Raw genomic sequence first — 8,409 nt, forward strand, 5'->3', positions numbered from 1 at the left:
AACAACAGTACCAGCCTCTGAGACCGCAGTAGCAAAGGCAACAATTTAGGCTACCTCAGCAATAGTAGCAGCCCTAACCTCAAAAGGGACATGCACCTCCCTAGTTGGCTCAGGCTAGATTCTACACAGCTTAGCAGGACCCGTAATCGTTAGGAGGAGTTGTCGAGGGTACTGTTCCAGTCTCTGCATGCATAGCCCAAGTTTTGTTTGATTCTGGTGCATCGCACTCTTTTGTGTCGGAGGACTTCTGCCGATCGACTGGATTACCGATAAAGTCTGCTCGTGAGGGATTGACAGTATCAATGCCCTTGGGGAAGATCGCAGTACTAGGCTGATTTTACTTGTCTTACCCCATATTATTGGGGGAGACCTTCTTGCCTGCTGATTTGTTTGTGTTGCCGATATCTAAGTTCGACGTCATCTTGGGCATGGATTTGCTTGTCGAGTATCACGCCATCTTGGACTGCACCACGAGGACAGTCACATTCTGAATACCAAACTTGCCTTAGTTCGGTTCATTGTCGAGCCTAAGGGAGAGCAACTTTCTTATTTGATGTCCTGATGTATTCCAGGGGATTCCGGGGTTGCCGCCATGCCAGTATATCGAGTTTCAGATCGACCTTGTTCCCGGTACCGCACCTATCTCAAAGGCCCCATATCGTATGACACCATTGGAGTTGCGGGAACTGGAGCATCAGTTGGACGAGTTACATGAGGTAGGCTTCATCTATCTGAGTAGTTCACCGTGGGGAGCATCGGTACTATTCGTCGGGAAGTAGGATGGCTCGTTAAGGCTCTATGTGGACTACTGGGAGCTCAACCGGGTCCGAGTCACAATCAAGAACAAGTATCTACTTCCAAGGATAAATGATTTATTTGATCAGCTGAAGGGTGCACAGTTCTTTTTGCAGATAGAGCTGGGGTCCATTTACAATCAGATTTGGGTCCGAGAGGAGGACACCCCTAAGATATCTTTCAGGATGCACTACGATCACTTTGAGTTTCAGGTTATGTCCTTCGGACTGACCAATGCGCCCATGGTCTTCATACAATTGATGAATGAGGTCTTTCATCCTTATCTTGATCAATTTGTTGTGATGTTCATTGATGACATTCTGATCTATTCGAGGACCTGCGAGGACTATGAGCAGTAGCTAGAGATTGCGCTGCAGACCCTCTGTGCTCACCAGTTGTATGCGAAGCTGGAGAAGTGTGAATTTTGGAAGGAGGAGGTGAAGTTCCTTGGTCACGTGGTGACAAGGGAGGGTGTCGCAGTAGACCCCTCGAAGATGGATGCAGTGTGTCAGTGGAGCCAGCCCATGAACACATCTGAGATCCGTAGTTTCCTTAGTTTCGTGGGATATTATCGACGCTTTATTGAGGGATTCTCCCATATCGTGGCACCGTTGACCAGGTTGACCTGGAAGGGCACAGAGTTTGTGTGGGTGATGCCTGTGAGCAAGCATTTGTTGAGCTGAAGGACCACCTCACGTCCACTCTTGTCATCACTCTTCCCTCTGGGAGTGAAGGAATTGTGGTGTTTACCGATGCTTCGCATGTCGGCTTGGGTGTCATCCTGATGTCGCATGAGAAGCCAGTGACTTATGCATCTCACCAGCTCAAGGTCCATGAGTTGAACTACCCCACGCATGATTTAGAGTTGGTAGTAGTTGTCATCGCACTGAAGGTGTGGAGGCATTATCTTTTTGGGGTTAGGTTCAAGCTCTTCTCCGACCACAAGAGCTTGCAATATCTCTTCTCATAGTCTGAGTTGAACATGCGGTAGAGACGTTGGATGAAGCTCCTGAAGGACTATGATTTTGATCTTCAGTACCACCTGTACAAGGCGAACGTGGTGGCAGATGTCCCCAACCATCAGGCATAAGGCCTGGTGGTGCATATGATGATTCAGGAGTGGAAGATGCTTGAGGATGTGCCGGTGTATGACTTCAAGATCGGTCTGCAATCTTATATTGTACAGCTATCGAGCTTGTCAATTCAACCCTCTCTTGTCACAAGGGTGATCGAGGTTCAACAGATGGATGAGTCATTGTAGAGTTATCGAGCAGAGGCGGCATTTGAGAGTGAGTCAGATTGGTAGATTGGTTTTGATGGCGGACTTCATTTTAAAGGCCGATTATGTGTCCTGGATGTTCCACAGTTGTGTAAAGAACTTATGACCGAGGCACATCAATCGAGGTTTTCTATCCACCCTAGCTCGATGAAGATGTATCGCGTATGAGGCGACAGTATTTTTGGGCGGGGATGAAGCACCAAATCGCCAGTTTCATGGCTGAGTGTAACATGTGCCAGAGTGTCAAGGCCGATTATCAGAGACCCCCAGGTCCATTGCAGTCATCGAGTGTCTCGACATGGAAGTGGGAGCACGTATCAACAAATTCATTATGGGCTTGTCGAGGACTCAGTGCGGTCATAACCCCATCTGGGTTGTCATGGATCGTCTAATGAAGTCAGTGCATTTTCTCGTGATTCGTGCGACCTAGCCTTTAGGCCGGTTTGCCAGATTATTTGTTAATGAGATCGTGAGACTACACGAGGTTCTAGTCTCGATCGTTTCCAATGGAGACCCGAGGTTCACATCTTAGTTTTAGAGGAGTTTTCAGAAGGTGATGGGGTCTACCTTATAGTTCAGCACTACGTATCATCAATAGACTAATGGGTAGACCAAGAGGGTGAACCAAATTCCTGAGGATATGCTTTGAGCCTATGTGATTAACTTCTCGGGTAGCTGGGATGAGCATTTGCACCATGCTGAGTTCGCATACAATAACAACGATTAGGCAAATATTGGCATGACTACTTTTGAGGCCTTGTATGGCAGACCTTGTCAATCTCCCAGTTGTTGGGCTGAGGTTAGAGAGCACCATCTCTTAGGTCTCGAGCTTGTGTAGCAGACATCAAAGGTTATTGATATCATCAGGCAGAGGATGCGCACAACTTAGAGCTAGTAGAAGAGTTTTGCTGATCATCGACGTCGTCCCTTGGATTTTGTAGTTGGGGACCGAGTGTATCTCAAGGTCTCACCCATTAAGGGTGTAGTTCAATTTGGAGCCAATGGCAAGCTTGCCCTGAGATTTATTGGACCTTTTGAGATCACCGAGCGCATTAGAGCCGTGGACTATAGGCTCGCCTTACCATCTCAGTTGTTTAGCATCCACAACATTTTCCATGTTTCTATGTTGCAGAAGTATGGGTTAGACATTGTTCCTGTGATTGATTGGCAGCCTCTAGAGGTCCGTGAGGATGCTTCCTACATTGAGCAACCAGTTCGCATCCTTGATCGAAAAGAGCAAGTCCTTCAGACCAAGGTCATTCCTTTGGTGAAGGTGCAGTGGAGTCGCTATAGTGCTGATGAGGCGTCTTGGGAGCGCAAGGCTGAGATTCAAGAGTGTTATCCCCATCCTTTGATTGATTGTACCTTTGTATTGTATCTTTGATATATATATTGATGCCATGTTTCCTCTTTCCTTCTTGTTCTGCGTGATAGTGTAAATTTCAAGGATGAAATTTTTATTAGGAGGGGAGAGTTATATGGCCCGTGTCCTAGTATCTCGTTGTTCCTTATGATCTCATGATCCTTCTTGTTGAATTTCGGCAACCAGCGACCTATAGACAATATTTGTGCGCGACCTTAAGCTGCATCCTTTAAACCCGAGTCGGCTCAACCTGAGACCCATGCCATTGCAACCGTGCCATCGTCGCAGATCTAACGTCGCGTCTCGTGCACCAATGCGACACTTAGATTAGGAATGTGGCCCGCACATTATCTCGGCCGTAGACCGCACATTGCGGGGCTGTGAAATTCCAGATAAAGCTCATCCCTAGGTAGATATTATTAAGATGATGTCATCTAAGGCTACTATCCTAGGGGTGACATCACCCTACCCTATTGCAAGCATGCTTGTAATTATGGCAAGCATGCCTAGCCTCCTTCCCATGTGCAATCATTCCTCTCTTTAATCTCTCTCCCTCCCTCTCGTCTCCCTCATTCCATGATAGTAAGAGCTCCCAATGTCCATGAGAGCTCTCCATTTCTAGCCACTTCCAAGCTTAAGCCCTCCCAATCCAACCATCCGTACCCCATCCCCACCATTAAAACACCTCCTTTGAAGCTAGAGAACCCAAGGGTGGAAGAAGGAGAAGAAGAATAGAGGTGGGTGCCCTTCTAGGTTTAGATTATTTGTTTTCTTGCTTAGATCTTTAGGTTCACTTGTATGGGGCAAGTAGGACCCACCAATCACTGGTGGGGATCCTATTTTGACCCTTAAGGTGTGGCCAATAGCCCACCTTAGTTGCATGCACATGCCATGATGGGGCCATTCTCCATGGATCCCATCATGATGTATTACTTAAACTAGAACATTGAAGGGTCATCTAAACCCTTGATTTCATGGTGGGATGGCATCTCCACCTCAGATTTTATGATGAAAAGACCCATGCATGCATGGGACCCATGTGATATATGGTTTGGATTATGTTGAGGGGCTCATAGTGGTGAAGCCCCTCCCTTTGGCCAATCTTCTCTCTCTCTCTCTCTCTCTCTCTCTCTCTCCCCCCCCCCCTCCACTTCCCATAATGTGTGGCCCACCTGATGTGCTCAGCACATCTAGACCGTTCAGCAGGGTGGGATGGTCCTGCTGTCTAAAAATTTAGATGCAGGCTGGCCCACCTTGCTGTCTTATGTTGCATGTAAGGTTAGACTCAAACTCAAGCTTGGTCTGGGTGTGTGTGGCCCATCTAGGTAGCCCTATCTTGATCTACATTATGAATTTTCTCACTGTCCAGCAACTTATGGGCTGCACTATGCAACAACATGTTGTTGCCCAGATTTTTATGCCCATGTTGCTAACTGTTTGAGTAGAGTTTAACCTTCTTTTCTTAGCCTGATTTTGGTGGGAGAGGGGTGGACCATTGGTGTGTGGACCCCACCTTGCTAAACATTTAAGGGTGCATATTATCCACCCATTTTCCCATGATTAGGTAGGCCTGGGCCCATTCCAAAGGCAGGACCAAACAAGGCCACTAGCATTATATCCAGTAACTTGCTAGCCAGCCATAGTATTTGTTTTATCCCCTTGATGTAGGTGTTTTTGCTTCTCCTTTTACCCCCCTATTTGTGGCCCACCTACTGAGGCCCACCTCAGGTGCATGTGGACTATCCAGGTTGTCCATCTGTGGGACGCCACCTGCTAGGGCCAGTTGCCCATCTGCTGGAAGCCGAGGCAGGCCCAACGTCCAGCAGGGGGTTGGTCGTCCATGGTTGCAGGCCCACCTTGTATGCATTTTGGGCTAGCCGTCCAGGCCCTTCCACCGTCCAAGCTAGGTTGGGCATTGCTGGACTTGTAGTCCAACAGCAGGCCCACCCTAATTTATGTGTTGTAGCTATGGCCTCCATCTGGTGGGGCCCATTGTAACATTTATGGGCCACCATGAAATATTTATTCTACCTAGATAGCCTACTTGCTGGACCCCAGCAAGCTGAGGAAGATAGGTGGGCTGCATGTCCAGTAAAGGCTTGAAATTTGCTGTATATAGCTGAATGTTTTGAGGCTGTGAGGCCCACAAGATTGAGGGTGTTATGTATACACACCATGCATGTATTTTTTAAGATTATGGGCCCCATTTGTACCTTGTAAAGCCCACCATTCGTCTCATTAATTGAGGACTAATCTGTCCAGATTTTTGGATGTCCAGCAGGCCCAGATGGGTTGGACATCCAGCCTTAGAGCCTTCTTTGATGCTTGTATTACCCATCCATTATGTTGGGCCTTGTGGGCTGTTTGTAAGCCCACTATGATGTATGTGATTGTCTCTTTGCTATCCATCCAATTTGCCAAGTTTTGGGCTGACCTATAAGGCCCTACTTGTGATGTACTCCTAGCCCAACTATTTTCTAGGGCATATGGGCTGCCCATGAGGCCCACCATGATGCATGTATTGTATGTTCCCTTCGCCATTGTATTTTTGGGCTATGGGCTGTCCCAAGAATCCCACCTCGATGTATGTGGACCATGGGAAGTTTCTTGAGGTGTGGCATGATGTGTGAAATGTTATGTATGTTGCCCATCCTTTTTTTTTTTGAACAAGCATTCAAGCCATGGGCCCCATTATAAGTTAGATTTCATGATGGGCTGCACTCTAGGGGACAATGGTGGCTAAGGGACAATGGTGGTTAAATGTCCATGGTGTGAACCTCCTTAGGGCCCATTGTTAGGCCCATTCTCATCTATTTGGGCCCCCCATAAGTGTTATCCATCTAGCCTTAGTGGACTAACCCAACTATTGGGCCCCCATTATTGATGGTGCTTCCACCATGTCTTGTAGATTTGTCCAAGCCATAAAGCCCATCTCGTGCTTATTGGGCCCCCATTATTGATGGTGCTTCCACCATGTCTTGTAGATTTGTCCAAGCCATAAAGCCCATCTCGTGCTTATTGGGCCCCATAAGAAGCCTAGTTTACTATGTGATGATGCAGGTGAGGAAGCCCACTCCTCGTACTTAAGCCCATGCTTGATATGAGTAGGCCATCTAAGCCCATCCTTGATATGAGGAGAGTTCATCATCACCGTAGATGAAGGATCTGTGATATCAGATTTGGTATATCCACTGTTAAGGATTGATCTTGATATTTTGGTCTAGATCCACCATCCTTCTGTTGACCCCGTCATGTATTTGGGATGATTAATGTGCTAGTTTACTTAAGCTAGTAGGTCACACTGAGCATGTGCTAGCATAACATCATGATCCATGCCCATATGCATCATTTGAATGCTTGTTATGAGGAGTGATTGATCACAGCATAAGCCATTGGGCTAATTGTTTACAGGACTCCCTGATAGACGGAGATGCCCCACATAAGTGCATGCGGTACATGCAGGATTGATGCATGATTAGATAATATGACTCATGCATCTTGCATTGTGATATGATCATTGGATGCCGTAGCGACATCAGGGTTGTGGCTTCCACAGGCATAACGTGGATGGCTGAATTGGATGCCGAAAATACTTGTTTCTAGCACTGAGGAGTGATGGATGCCCCTAGGTGAAAGTCCTAGAACCCTTATGGTACCAAGATGATGCTCCAACGTCGAGACCGAGTGGATACATGAGTGCCCATGTGCTGAATACTAGTAGGCTACATCTCCCACTGTGTCGTGGTTGGTTGGAAGGGGTGTGACCTTATCCACCTAAGTCATAGGGGACAAAGCTAGGCTGAGTTTGACAAGATTGAAAATGGGCCTGCTATTGATGAGCTGGGTAGATATTGGCTGACTATTGGCCAGACAGGTAGTGAAGTCTCTTATACTCACATTGGCTGCGTGCCTAGTGGAGGCGCAGTCGTTGTGGAGTGTACTAAACCCCGATGATATTCCAGAGATGAGCCATACTGATATATGATCCCAAATGAGGACTGATATGCTTATGTTGCATCTTGCATATGATATTTGGCCATGTAGGCCTTGCATCTCATAGCCTTGGTACGGCTGATGGTACTTATTGACTGTATTGATATGTGGATCCAGCTGAGGACTGGTATGCTTGCGGTACATCCTGCATATGACATTGGGCCATGTCGGCCTTGCATCGCATAGCCTTGGTACGGCTAATAGCATTAATGGATTGGTCAATATTTTTCACATTACTCTAATATTGCATACTTGACACATATATTGCGTACACACGTATACCACCCTCTAAGCTTTCTATAAACTTATGCACAACTGTTGCGTACAGGTGACGCTAGGACGCAACAACACTGAGGCAAGAGCGTGCAACTGAGCTTCTGGAGTTTTTGATATCTACTTATATTCCCCTTCCACATTGTACTCTAAAGTTTTTTTTATTATAGTGGATATGTGGTGATGTTGTTAGTTACGGGTTATGCTTATGGTTATGCTTTTTTACAAAATTTTATTCTGAAAATCCTCCTTGTAGGATCCCAGGATCGGAATTCGGTATATGGGTACTGAGAGCCGAGAATGGGCTACTACGGAGGCTGTCAGTGATGGATTTGGCGATTAGAAATTTTATGAGCCCTGTTTCCAATTTTGGGGTGTGACAGAACACCTTTAGAAAATCGATCATGAACTTCACCCAAAAGGAAGATGAAACATTCTTCCACTATTAGGAGCGGTTCAAGGATCTTGTCAATTCATGCCCACAACATGGTTTTAAAACTTGACGAATAACAAGGGTTTTTTTTTATATGATGAGCTGACTTCTTCCATGTGCCAAATGGTCGAGACAATGTGCAATGGGGAATTCATGAACAAAGAGGTCGATGATGTGTGGGATTATTTTTATGAGCTTGCTGAAAACACAATCATGGGACATCTCCCCAAAATCTAGCACCACTTCTAGGCCTACTATAACACCCGATCCATC

General features: G+C 46.5%; 1 non-coding gene across 1 annotated transcript; it reads right to left on the minus strand.

Annotated features, from left to right (window-relative positions):
• Positions 1–8,089: 8,089 nt before the first annotated feature.
• Positions 8,090–8,196, minus strand: LOC131224491 (small nucleolar RNA R71). The gene has a single exon (XR_009160971.1). It is a non-coding gene; the product is annotated as a small nucleolar RNA R71 (small nucleolar RNA).
• Positions 8,197–8,409: the final 213 nt, after the last annotated feature.

This window comes from Magnolia sinica, chromosome 13, assembly GCF_029962835.1.
Source record: "Magnolia sinica isolate HGM2019 chromosome 13, MsV1, whole genome shotgun sequence".
Taxonomy (NCBI): Eukaryota; Viridiplantae; Streptophyta; class Magnoliopsida; order Magnoliales; family Magnoliaceae; genus Magnolia; species Magnolia sinica.